At 38.8% G+C, this 13,527-nt stretch overlaps 1 protein-coding gene across 3 annotated transcripts in view; it reads right to left on the bottom strand.

Moving 5' to 3' along the window:
- tns2a (tensin 2a) overlaps nt 1–13,527 on the bottom strand; it is a 220,920-nt gene that overhangs the window by 107,523 nt on the left and 99,870 nt on the right. The gene's annotated exons all lie outside the window — the stretch shown is intronic.

The following is a 13,527-nucleotide window of genomic DNA, read 5'->3' on the forward strand; positions in this document are numbered from 1 at the left end:
TTGGCCGGGGGCCGGGCTGTAAATATGTGCACTAATTGACTGAAACAGCACGCACTTGGCGCGATGATGTCATGTTATCCATGGAACAATGCATTTTTAGACAATATGCCTTTCCATTAAGAACAATAAATTAGTTTTTAGCATAAGTTTGCTGGTTTCAAGAAATGTAATGCCGAGCGCATATCATTATGTCAAGATAATGGCACTAGCATTTGTTTAATTTAAGAATATTTTTCAACATATTGAGCAAAAAGGTCTCTTTTTTTTCTACCAAGAAAAGTGCACTTGTTATTAATGAGGATATACTTATTTTAAGGTATTTTTGGGTTCATTGAGGTTAGCTAATTTTACTTGTTTTGGAAAGTCTCGACAAGCCGAATTTTCTTGTTCTATTGGCAGATAATTTTGCTTACTTCAAATAAAATACCCCTCATTTTTGTATTTTTTTTCTTGTTTTTGAACACTGGCTGCAGGATTAGGTCTCTGCTTTTTGCAGATGATGTGGTCCTGATGGCTTCATCTGGCCAGGATCTTCAGCTCTCACTGGATCGGTTCGCAGCCGAGTGTGAAGCGACTGGGATGAGAATCAGCAACTCCAAGTCCGGGTCCATGGTTCTCGCCCGGAAAAGGGTGGAGTGCCATCTCCGGGTTGGGGAGGAGACCCTGCCCCAAGTGGAGGAGTTCAAGTACCTTGGAGTCTTGTCCACGAGTGAGGGAAGAGTGGATCGTGAGGTCAACAGGCGGATCGGTGCGGCGTCTTCAGTAATGCGGACGCTGTATCGATCCGTTGTGGTGAAGAAGGAGCTGAGCCGGAGGGCAAAGGTCTCAATTTACCGGTTGATCTACGTTCCCATCCTCACCTATGGTCATGAGCTTTGGGTTATGACCGAAAGGACAAGATCACGGGTACAAGCGGCCGAAATGAGTTTCCTCTGCCGGGTGGCGGGGTTCTCCCTTAGAGATAGGGTGAGAAGATCTGGCATCCGGGAGGAGCTCAAACTAAAGCCGCTGGTCCTCCACATGGAGAACAGCCAGATGAGGTGGTTCGGGCATCTGGTCAGGATGCCACCCGAACGCCTCCCTAGGGAGGTGTTTCGGGCACGTCCGACCGGTAGGAGGCCACGGGGAAGACCCAGGACACGTTGGGAAGACTATGTCTCCCGGCTGGCCTGGGAACGCCTCGGGATCACCCGGGAGGAGCTGGACCAAGTGGTTTGGGAGAGGAAAGTCTGGGCTTCCCTGCTTAGGCTGCTTCCTCTGCGGAAGAAGATGGATGGATGGATGGATACAGTAAAGTGACTTTTTTAAATTTCAGAAATACCATCCTGACATAAACGCATACCTGCCAACTTTTGAAATCAGAAAAACCTAGTAGCCAGGGTCCAGGGGCCGCAGGCCCCGGTAGGTCCAGGACAAAGTCCTGGTGGGGGGTTCAGGGCCCCCCGACGCAAAATGATTATTAGCATTCAGACAGGTTAAAATGTTGCTAAAACCATCACTTTTCTATCAGTCACAGTGACTTTTCAAAACAAAAATATTACATGCAAAAATCATATGGGTTGATTGACATGTTTATTCTGTAAGCTAACTTCAATAGTTTGAAATTATTTTGACAGTTAATGCCAGTTATCCTGTCAACCTTTCACAAGACTTCAATTTGTTAATTGAAAGTATAAACAGTATAAACACTTTTTACAGTAAACAAATGGTAAAACAGTACTAAACAATTCCATAAAAAAAAAAAATTGGTGTCATTATTAACTTTCTGTCCAAGCTTGTATAATCTACTGCCTTGTTCAATTGTAAAAAAATATTCTGTGCCTAAAATTCACATTTCTATCACAATTATCATACTGTAAACATGGTAAGCTAACTTCATTAAAATTAATAGTCCTGTCAATAGCATGGAATTACAATTCAAATGTAGTTTTTTTGTAAGCCTTTCAAAAGAATTCAAAATATGAAAAATTAATGAAAATTAATTTAAGCCATCAGACACTTGAAAAGTGGCACATCACATCTCTAATGTAATCATTTGAACTTTTCAACAGAAATAGCACTGCAAAAATATTAAGGACATACTTCTGTATTTTGGTAGTTATGCTGTCAACATTTAACAAGATTTCTTCAACTTGGACTTGAAAGCATAAATAGTATAAACACTTTTAACAGTATAACAGTACTAAACAATTCCAATAGATAACATTGGTGTCATTACCTTTTTGTGGCTAAAATCCAAATTCTTCGGCATTCATCACATCCAAAGAATCTGTTTGGGCGACGAAAAACGTTGAAAGTTTTCCACTTGTATCGCTAGCAACGGCATTAGACTTGTGTTTTTTTGTCCCAACGTGGTCTTTTACATCGCTAATTCCTCCGTGTCCGATCGAAAAATCTTGTCTGCACAAGGTGCAATTCGCGTAGTTTTCACCCTTTTTGGAACGGATAATTATTCCCGGATAGGCTTTTGAATATTCTTCACGGAATGACTGCAGTTTTCTTTTCGGTTTAAGACTCGTTTGCGATTTTTCTCCGGCTGATTGCATGATCGTTCGCTCGTTTGGAAACAATGGGCAACTGGTGCCTCGTGCTTGGCAGCGGTGCTATAAATAGCCTCGCGCATGGCATTCGGAATGGCTCGATAGGAAGTTACGGGAAGCAGTGTCGATTGTCATTGTTGTTACGCGATTTCGTGAATAAAACTTAAAAAAAAAATGTTTTTTTTAATTAATGAAAAACCGTATTTTTTATCATTGCAACCGTAACCCGGAATAGGTTGATGAAAACCGTACTAATTACGGGAAAACCGGAGTAGTTGGCAGGTATGTAAACGTCCTGATGGTAAACAAAGAAAAGGACAATGCAACCTTCTTGGCAGAGGTACATAGTTTTCTGAGACAATGCAAATAATTCCCAGCTGTGCCTTTAAGTCTAAATGACCCTGATAGTGAAATAGTTGTTCTGTCTTTTTTTTGCAGGACTTAATGGCAGCATTGCAAGTGACCTGGCCTCCCTTCAAAACGCACCTCGCATGACTAATAAGCATGTCAAGGTGGACTCCTTGAGAAAAGAACACCACGGGAGGACTTCAAGGCCACCGCTCAGCAAAACCAACACGTATGGATGAAGAACTTAGGACCGGGACTTAGAGGAACCCGTATTGGTGCTTTCCTACATGTGAGGCCGGCAAACAAAGAGGTGTTTTCTCACTGCTCCGCACATGTTCGACTCCTGTTCCCACACTATGCTTCGGTTACGTTCCGTGTCCGAGCAGCTGAGAGGAAGGCCGAAACACGCCGCGGGTCACACGGGTCCCTGAGGTGGAGCTTAAACGGGCCGAGCGGAACGCAATTCCGCGTTACGGAGCCCCGGGGTCAGCGCACACATAAACAGATAATATGGCTATAGCCGGCGTGCAGATGGAGGTCTCAAAAACAAGAATGCAACACATGTTCCTGCTTGCACACGCGCATTCATAAGCCGGGGCGTGCATGTGGACGGCCACACACACAAAAGCACACCAGCGTTCAAACGTAACCCTTGGCAAACAAGGACTCCCAAATAAGCACGGTGTAAATAAACACAACAGGAAGACAAGAGCTAAGATTAACAATGTAAACACTGTGAAGGAAGCAACGTTGCCATCCCTCCTCTCACCGCATCTTGGCTATTGATGCTTCTGATAACATTTACACATTACCCCGAAAAAAAGCACCGCACACACTTGTGGCGGCTTGTCTCCCTTTCAGGTTTTGTTTGTAACCATTTGAGCAAACACATTCTAAGAACGACACAATATAGCGTAGAACGAGGTCGGTTGTCACTCGTTTTGCCGAATTCTATTAAATTGCTTATCGTCAAAGCGTCTTTCAAGAGTCATCCCCACACATACTTGCCAACCTCGAGACCTCCGATTTCGGGAGGAGGGGGGTGGGGGCGTGGTCGGGTGGGGCGGGGCGTGGTTGGGGGCGTGGTTAAGAGGGGAGGAGTATATTGACAGCTAGAATTCACCAAGTCAAGTATTTCATACATATACAGTATATATATATATATATATATATATATATATATATATATGTATGTGTGGGGAAAAAAATCACAAGACTATTTCATCTCTACAGGCCTGTTTCATGAGGGGGGGTTCCCTCAATCATCAGGAGATTTTAATGGGAGCATTCACATACCATGGTTTATATAGGGCACAGAGTGGGTGGGTACAGGCTGGCGTAGGGGCGTGGTGATTGGCTCATGTGTTACCTAGGAGGTGTTTCCGTCTGTGGCGGCATGCTGTTACAATTTCGCTGCGCTTGTTGAGGGATGACAGGTCTGGACGGTAAATAATAAACAGTTTCTCTTTCAAGCACAGGTTGCATCTTTTATTACCACTATTGTAAGGTGTGCTGGATGCAAGAATTTGCCATGTTATTGAATATTCAACGTTATTGTCTTTGAGGTCCCAAATGTGTTTGCTGAGTTCTGTGGTATTCCGCAGGTTTTGGTTCCTGAAAGAAGCCTTGTGATTGTTCCATCTGGTTTTGAATTCTCCCTCGGTTAATCCTACATATGTGTCGGATGTGTTAATGTCCTTGCGTGTTACACGCAAGGACATTAACACATCCGACACGTGTAACACGCAAGGACATTAACACATTCGACACATCCGACACGTGTAACACGCAAGGACATTAACACATCCGACACATATGTAGGATTAACCGAGGGAGAATTCAAAACCAGATGGAACAATCACAAGGCTTCTTTCAGGAACCAAAACCTGCGGAATACCACAGAACTCAGCAAACACATTTGGGACCTCAAAGACAATAATGTTGAATATTCAATAACATGGCAAATTCTTGCATCCAGCACACCTTACAATAGTGGTAATAAAAGATGCAACCTATGCTTGAAAGAGAAACTGTTTATTATTTACCGTCCAGACCTGTCATCCCTCAACAAGCGCAGCGAAATTGTAACAGCATGCCGCCACAGACGGAAATACCTCCTAGGTAACACATGAGCCAATCACCACGCCCCTACGCCAGCCTGTACCCACCCACTCTGTGCCCTATATAAACCATGGTATGTGAATGCTCCCATTAAAATCTCCTGATGATTGAGGGAACCCCGCCTCATGAAACAGGCCTGTAGAGATGAAATAGTCTTGTGATTTTTTTTCCCACACATACATATATTGCGCTCTACTACGGTATCGAGCACTATTTTTTGGATAACCTTATTAAGACATATATATATATATATATATATATATATATATATATATATATATATATATATATATAGATATCTACATCCTGAAAATATGCAAACGAAACTGTGTTTAGACAATTGATACTTCAAACTTGCATAAATAAATATTAAGGAATATAACATAATTTGGCTTCTGAGAGCTTCAAAATGTAATGAATAAAATGCTAAAGTTGTTGATAAACAAGCAATTATTTGAATAATTAAATATGGTCATTTTAAATGAATTTTTATGATAATTTAAAATCAATTATTTCAAATATGTTTATTTTAATGTATAATTCTATGGCTGGATGTAATAAGGAGTCAGGAAAAAAATACAAATAAAAATACAATTAATTTTGATGTTTTTAGCAAAATATGTATGTATTTAGTTGTTTTTTTTGTAAATTAATAAATATATTTATTTTTAGGTAAGATAAACGTAATAATACAATTTATCTCTAGTCTGGATGATTTAGTTCTTGTCACCCTGTTGTCCTTCCGTCATGAAAAAAGGCTGTCCTCACTCAGGTCCGCATGGAGCTGGAGGGGGCGTGGCTTCCAGCTTCGGCTGAAAATCGGGAGATTTTCGGGAGAATATTTGTCCCGGGAGGTTTTCGGGAGAGGCGCTGAATTTCGGGAGTCTCCCGGAAAATTCGGGAGGGTTGGCAAGTATGTCCCCACATGAAATGAAGGATTAAGGTGTTGGCTTGCAATATGATGATCCTTCTAATATTGCAACTCACCATAACCAAGAGGCAATAAACTTTTCTTTTTTTTAAAGCTAAAAGGCTGAAAAGGGTTAAATGCAGAGGTGGGTAGAGTAGCCAGAAATTGTACTCAAGTAAGAGTACTGTTACTTTAGAGATTTATTACTCAAGTAAAAGTAAGGAGTAGTCACCCAAATATTTACTTGAGTAAAAGTAAAAAGTATGTTGTGAAAAAACTACTCAAGTACTGAGTAACTGATGAGTAACCTGTTTGTTTAATGATGACGGCAACAAATAATGCACAAAAACATAAAAATAGCAATGAGCAAATTCAGAGCCAGGAATATCTCTTTAGCAACTAAAACAATAATTTATATTTAATAATAATACATTAACATAAAAAAAATTAAGGCAAATTGAGCCACAATAACTTAACAGCACCATAGGCTCAGTAGGCAGAGATTACAAAGGAAAATAACAAGTTAGCCTTTACGCAAACCATAAACTGATAGGTGTGGGCTGCACCTGGGAACACACTGATTGGTGTTTCTATGCATGTGTGTGTGTGTGTGTGTGTGTGTGTGTGTGTGTGTGTGTGTGTGTGTGTGTGTGTGTGTGTGTGTGTGTGTGTGTGTTCTGGCAATGCGTACTTATTGGGGACGTCTTTCTGTTTACAAAGTCACTTTAGGGGACGTTTGACGTTATGGGGACCAAAATAAAGGTCCCCTGAAGGGAAACCTGTTTACAAAATCACTGTAGGGGATTTGTTTTGGGGACTTTTGCAAACTTTTCCAACTTTTCTTCCCCACTCAAAGTGCGACTTTGCTGGGTGGGTTTTGGACATGTCGGGGGAACCCCCGGACTCGGGTGGACCGCGGCGGGACTTGTGGGACTCGAACCTGGGTGTCATTTTTGATCATTTTCGGGACTTTTGCCCACTTTCCCAACTTTTCTTCCCCACTCACAGTGTGACTTTGCTGGGTGCGTTTTGGACATGTTGGGCACCCCTGGACTCGTGTGGCTGGCTGCGGGACTTGTGGTACTCAAACCTGGGGGGTTTTTTTTTTGAAGGGGTATTTTCACTCACCCCCTCTCCCTGTGACTATGCTGGGTGCGTTTTGGGCATGTTGGGCACCCCAGGACTCGCGTGGCTGGCTGCGGGACTTGTGGTACTCAAACCTGGGGTTTTGTTTTTTTACATGTTGGCCGCGTTAGGGACATTTGCCCTGCTAGCCTACCAGTATAGAGGTGTGTGTGTGTGTGTGTGTGTGTGTGTGTGTGTGTGTGTGTGTGTGTGTGTGTGTGTGTGTGTGTGTGTGTGTGTGTGTGTGTATGTGTGTGTGTGTGTGTGTCTATGAGGCTGCAGTGCGTCAACAAATGTCCCCACACGATGTACATTTGACAGTGATTCATAGCAGGGAAGCTAACATCAGCCTACGATGACAGCCAAAATATCTACTAACGTTACTTACCGCGATGTGCTTCCTCAAATTTGACGTTGAGTTCATGTAAGCTTAAGCTTCTTCTTGTTTGCCGCAGAAACTTTATGTGCAGTTAATCATGTGACCGTTTGATTGGTGAAACGGAGTCAAACGTCACCAGTGACTGTATTTGATTGGTGAAACGCAGGCATGCGATAGATCCTACTTTGAAGGTCTGTCTGACAAACCAAAACAAACAAAGCGTGCATTAACAGATCGATAAAAATCAGTAGCGAGTAGCGAGCTGAATGTAGATAAATGGAGCGGAGTAAAAGTAACGTTTTTTTCTCTATAAATATACTCAAGTAAAAGTAAAAGTATGTTGCATTAAAACTACTCTTAGAAGTACAATTTATCCCAAAAGTTACTCAAGTAGATGTAACGGAGTAAATGTAGCACGTTACTACCCACCTCTGGTTAAATGACAAGATGACAAATACATTTTAACACAAAATAAGGAAGAAACACATCTAAATCGCAATTTTTGTATATTCTAATTCTAAATCGATTCATAATTTTCAAGAATCCATTTGGAAGAAATAAACATTTTTATTTTTTGCGCAAATTTTTTGAAATTGAAAAAACAAATTTTTTTGTAGGAACTAACTATTATTATTATTATTATTATTATTATTATTATTACTGTTGCTTTCAATAATGTTTGGTTCCCTTTTAATAGTATTGTAATAAGTATTGTATTTGTATGTCTTTTCAATTGCTTTGTAAATTTATATCCTAAATATTGTAAAACCGGGATTGGGTTGGAGATGCTGTATTTTATTTTATTTGATTGTTTAACATTCTGTAATTTCTGTAAAAAAAAATGTTGAAAAAAACAATTTTTAAAAGACATTTTTAGGCAAAAAAGAGGAGCTTTTATAACTTTCAACCTGTTTTGAAGAGGTTGTATAATAATTTATATACCAAATAAAATATTACGAAAATTGTGTTGCATCGAGAATCGATTCTAAATCAATCTTACTCTTGATTTTAATCGTATTTATTTATATCTAAGCTACTTACAGTTTAACAGGTCAAACTTGTCAAATGATACTGCATAAGAAGGGACTAATAAATAACTGACAAAATAAATCTACATTAAATTATTTAAAAAAAAAAAAATAATAATAATAATATATATGTTTCTTAACTAAACTGTCAATAAAATTAAAGTGCACATGAAAATACAGCTTCACCACTTTAGTCTTATTTTTTGCGCTTAAGAAACGTCTCTATGACTTCAGCTGCAGACTTCTTCTGTTTGTTTGATATTGTCATTATTGCCACAAGTGGTGGAAAAGTGTATTGCATATGAGTACCACAGCTAAGAAACATATACTTTTGGGCGGCCCAACAATGGGCCCTATGGTTAAAAAAACGCTGATCTAAACTATAGCTGACTCCTCATACTTTGTAAGGGTAACAATTGTTTTGTTACTATTGTGTCAATGCCTAAAACACAAAGAAACATTTAATATTTACAATTTGACCGGAAAAACACAAAAAAGGTCCTCTAACGTCAGATTCAGCTCTATGTCTCCAGAGAAGACTATAAATCTCCATATTGCAATTTGAGAAGTGGCAGATATGAGTGTGACAACTATCCCCATTCCGCCCTATATAAGATGTAAAGCTGGCTTCACTGCTGACATTTTTTTACTCCATGGCATGAGCGTTGGTGGTTACTGGGTTGTTCTGAAACGTCCTAACCACACTTCTTTAATATGAGGGTAACAGTTTGGGACTTCTTCCAGACAAAGTGGTGACACATGAGTGTCAAATGAGTCACACAAACGATTTACTGCTGCCAAAGATAAAGCAACAGCTGCGGTAGGTATGAACATTAATAAAGTTTAGCCTTGTCAAGTAAAAGACGGTATAGAAAACGGGTCCCCGAACCCAGAGTTTTTCAACCAGATACAGTCTGGTGTGCCGTGGGAGATTATCTAATTTCACCTATTTAGGTTAAAACAAATGTTAGCAAACCAGTCTGCTAATGATGTGTTGTTCGGCGCTGTCTAGAGCTCAGCAGAGTAACCGTGTAATACTCTTCCATATCAGTAGGTGGCAGCCGGTAGCTAATTGCTTTGTAGATGTCGGAAACAACGGGAGGCAGCGTGCAGGTAAAAAGGTGTCTAATGCTTAAACTGAAAATAAACAAAAGGCGAGTGCCCCTAAGAAAAGGCATTGAAGCTTAGGGAAGGCTATGCAGAATGAAACTAAAACTGAACTGGCTACAAAGTCAACAAAAACAGAATGCTGGACGACAGCAAAGACTTACAGTGGAGCAAAGACAATGTACATCCGAAAATGACATGACAATCAACAATGTCCCCACAAAGATGGATAAATACAACTGAAATATTCTTGATGGCTAAAACAAAGTAGGGCCGGGAGATATCGCCCAAAAGGAAGACATGAAACTGCTACAGGAAAATACCAAAGACAAGAGAAAAAGCCACCAAAATAGGAGCGTAAGACAAGAACTAAAACACTACGCACGGGAATACAGCAAAAATATAGAGATATCACTCACCCACTACACCAATACATCATCCCACTACCATCAGGGTGCAGGTACAGAACTATCAAATTCCGGAGGGCCAACCTCAGGAAAAGCCTTATCCCTGCAGCTATAGCCGCCCTTAACAGCAGGCCCGGCCGACCTGTCTGACAAGCCTGTAAATGTGTGTTGGTCATGTATGATGTCTTTTTGTTATTTTTTTTGTGATGTGTAATGTCTATTGTTTAAATGTACGGCAGTCACAAAGAATTTCCCCAAGGGGACCAATAAATCTAAATCAAATCAAAAAAGTCACAATAAGTCACGGCGTGATGTGACAGGTGGTGACAGTACACCTACTTTGAGACAAGAGCTATATTGATTGGTTATGGTTTAAAGTCATATCCAACAATTTGCGACAACAACTTTTTACTGTCAACTGAGTTTCATTTTTGAATGATTTCTGCTGGTGGTGTGCCTCCGCATTTTTTCAACGAAAGAAATGTGCCTTCGCTCAAAAAAGGTGAAAAAGTGTATTACAAATGAGTACCACTGTGGCCCATACGGACCACAGCTAAGAAACATATACTTTTGGGCGGCCCAACAATGAGGGCGCTCGCGGCCCAACAATGGGCCCTATGGTTAAAAAAAAACGCTGATCTAAACTATAGCTTTCTCCTCATACCTTGTAAGGGTAACAATTGTTTTGTTACTATTGCGTCAATGCCTAAAACACGGAGGAGAATTGAATATTTACAATTTGACCGGAAAAACACAAAAAAGGTCCTCTAAAAAATCTGAGTCCCGGGACGCGCGAACTCCCGGAATTGCGTGTCCTTTCCAGGTAATATACTTCCGGTGTTGTGACCTCTGTTTACTTCCTACTCCAGAACTACAAATGGTTCGGAACTAACAGTGTTCGGATTGTAATCATCCACATGTGTTAAGCAGCAAAGTAGACAGCCGTCAACGTTGTGGCTCGGAGAACAAACGCAGATGCTAACTATGCTACTAGGGTTGTCCGATAATATCGGACTGCCGATATTATCGGCCGATAAATGCTTTAAAATGTAATATCGGAAATTATCGGTATCGGTTTCAAAAAGTAAAATTTATGACTTTTTAAAACGCCGCTGTGTTATATCTATGGCTGTTCACACACACAAGTGAATGCCATGCATACTTGGTCAACAGCCATACAGGTCACACTGAGGGTGGCCGTATAAACAACTTTAACACTGTTACAAATATGCGCCACACTGTGAACCCACACCAAACAAGAATGACAAACACATTTCGGGAGAACATCCGCACAGTAACACAACATAAACACAACAGAACAAATACCCAGAACCCCTTGCAACACTAACCCTTCCGGTTTGGTCCTAAATGATCTCAGTAAGATATTACAGCTTGTTGCTGAGATTTGATGACCTATATTGAGTAAAACATGCTTGAAACTAGAATATCAACTGTTGCAAAGCTGTGTCATCAACACTCACAAGTATAAAACTACTTTTTTGAAGTAATAATTTCTTAATTCAAGCATGAAAAAAAAAATCATGACTTTGACACAATTGTGTCTCATAATTAAAACAGATGACAGCCAAATGGACTTTGCTGTTTTATTTTCAATGAAACAATAGAAAACACATACTCATATAGTAGTACAGTTGGCACAGTACAGTAAACTGACAGTTAATATTTAAACATTTAACATTTGACATTTCTAACTATTTTGAACAGAAATAGTTCATGCACATTCAGATAAATTCTTAAAAATTACAATAAACATTTTTTTGGCTGGGGGCCGGGCTGTATATATACATATATATATATATATATATATATATATATATATATATATATATATATATATATATATATATATATATATATATATATATATACAATTATTTGTTATTTGTGTTGGCCCTGTGCTGAGGTGGCGACTTGTCCAGGGTGTACCCCGCCTTCCGCCCGATTGTAGCTGAGATAGGCTCCAGCACCCCCCGCGACTCCAAAGGGAATAAGCGGTAGAAAATGGATGGATGGGATATATATATATATATATATATATATATATATATATATATATATATATATATATATATATATATATATATATATATATATATATATATATATATATATATATATATATATATATATATATATATATATATTCCTCGCACACTAATTGACTGAAAGAGCACGCACTTGGCGCGATGATGTCATGTTATCGATGGAGAAATGCATTTTTAGACAATATGATTTGCCTGAGCGGCTAGGAGACCCCGAGAGTAACAAGCGGTTGCCTTGTTGACTTTTCTTTCTTTTTTATTTTTTTATTTTTTTTTATTGACATTTAGCATCAGACATTCCTATTACATCATATTCACATCAATCATATATCTATTGTCTGCCCTAAATGTCAAAATATTTTTGTTTATATCCCACCCATACCAATCACCCACCCCGCCCAAAAAAGAAAGAAACAACAAAAAAACAAAGTAATATCTACAAATACATCAATTAAATAAACTAAGAAAGAAAGAGGAAAAAAAAGAAAAAAGAGAAAAGAAAAATATATAATAATACATTAATAATAATAATAATCAGAAATAAAATAAAATATAAACAGATACCCATATATATATATATATATATATATATACCCACACATACATATATATATAAATATATAAATACATATATATGCATACATACATATACACTTGTAGGGAGTAATCCCCCTTTTTTTTTTTATATATATATATTTCACAATAAATATAAAAAAAAGCCTTGTTGCCTTTTCATTAAGAACAATAAATTAGTTTTTAGTATAAGTTTGCTGGTTTCAAGAAATGTAATGCCGAGCGCATATCATTATGTCAAGATAATGGCACTAGCATTTACTTCATTTAAGAATATTTTTCAACATATTGAGCAAAAAGGTCTCATATTCGTTTTTTCTACCAAGAAAAGTGTTATTAGTGAGAATATACTTATTTTAAGGTATTTTTGGGTTCATTGAGGTTAGCTAATTTTACTTGTTTTGGAAAGTCTTGACAAGCAACATTTTCTTGTTCTATTGGCAGATAATTTTGCTTAGTTCAAATAAAATACCCCTCATTTTTGTATTTTTTTTTTCTTGTTTTTGAACACTAACTTTTTGCAGTGTACTGCTTTGCACACTCTTGGCATTCTCTTGATGAGCTTCAAGAGGTAGTCACAGGTGTTTTTTTCACCTTGTTTTTGAACACTGACTTTTTGCAGTGTGTATGTAGCCACGTAGCATTGTTAGGTCAATTTGAACACGTAGCGCCGAAATGGTCAAAAAACACGGGGCGCTGGAGTATTGCACAGAAACGCAGAGTACTCCGATCCAGCAATTGTTTGAATAACATCCATCCATCCAGTTTTCTACTGCTTGTCCCTCTCGATTCATATTTTAATATATGGATATGGGCTTTTAATGTAGCTATAAAAAAAAAAATAGGGCCTGTTTTCAATTACAGTGCATCACTTTTTTCGTGCTAAATCCTTACAAATTCACATGAGAACAGGCTGTGAACAAAAC

This window comes from Nerophis lumbriciformis, linkage group LG01 (assembly GCF_033978685.3).
Source record: "Nerophis lumbriciformis linkage group LG01, RoL_Nlum_v2.1, whole genome shotgun sequence".
Classification (NCBI taxonomy): Eukaryota; Metazoa; Chordata; class Actinopteri; order Syngnathiformes; family Syngnathidae; genus Nerophis; species Nerophis lumbriciformis.